The following is a 1128-nucleotide window of genomic DNA, read 5'->3' on the forward strand; positions in this document are numbered from 1 at the left end:
TCTTGGGTGGTCTTGTCGTAAACACGGAAATGGCAAACTGCTTTTAGATGTCTTCGAATGGGAGAAAGTTTCGGAAATGTGACCTGGGATGACAGTCAAAAAGGGGTGGGAGGGCAGGGGGGGGGGAGAAGGTCACACAAGGTCAGAGAAGGAGAAGAGGAAGAAAAAAGATGATGATGGAGGGCTAAGAAAAGGAAAAGTGGGAAGAGGTCACACAAGGTCAAAGAAAGAGAAGAAGAAGGAAAAGAAAATATTCCAAGTAAGAAAAGAGAAAGGGGGGGGGGAGGTCAGACAAGGTTAGAGAAAGAGACGAAGAAGAAATAGATGATGATGGCGAGTAAGAAAAGAAAAAGGGAATAATATAGAAAAGGAGACTTAGAAGATTATGAATGATAAGGATAATCATAATTAGCAACAGTGATTGCTGTGCATAATAACAACAGAATAAGAATAATGAAAAAGCCAAAAACACTTAATAAGAAGAAGGCGATTAGTAAAAAAAGAAGAAGAAGAAGAAAAAAAAAAAGTAACAACAGAAAAAAATAAACAGAAAAAAGAGAGAAATGAAAAGGGGGAAAAAGTCAAAGACAAGAAAAGACAAGGCAAACAACAACGGAAACAGGCAGACTAGCAAAGAGCAAGTAAAACAAAACCAGGAAACCGACAACACAAGTTCTTCTTCAAGCACTTCCTACACGTCGCCCTCGTGTCAATTTAAGTCAATTTAAGTCAATTTAAGTCAATTTAAGTCAAGACTAGTCAAGCCCAGTCAAACCAAATCAAGCCATGTTAAGCCAAATCAAGCCATGTTAAGCCAAATCAAGCAAATCAAGCCATGTTAACAAATCAAGCCATGTTAAGCCAAATCAAGCCATGTTAAGCCAAATCAAGCCATGTTAAGCCAAATCAAGCCATGTTAAGCCAAATCAAGCCATGTTAAGCCAAATCAAGCCATGTTAAGCCAAATCAAGCCAAGTCAAGCCAAGTCAAGCCATGTAAGGCCCAGACTCGCTCGTTCCTTGCCGTGGTGTTCGCAGAGCTCGGGAAGCAGATGCCACGCTGCCGACCAGACTTTGGGCGGCGGTGCTAGGAGTCGGCGCTTTTTATTCTAGAAGTGAGGCCTCGCTT

This window comes from Penaeus monodon, chromosome 29 (genome assembly GCF_015228065.2).
Source record: "Penaeus monodon isolate SGIC_2016 chromosome 29, NSTDA_Pmon_1, whole genome shotgun sequence".
NCBI lineage: Eukaryota > Metazoa > Arthropoda > Malacostraca > Decapoda > Penaeidae > Penaeus > Penaeus monodon.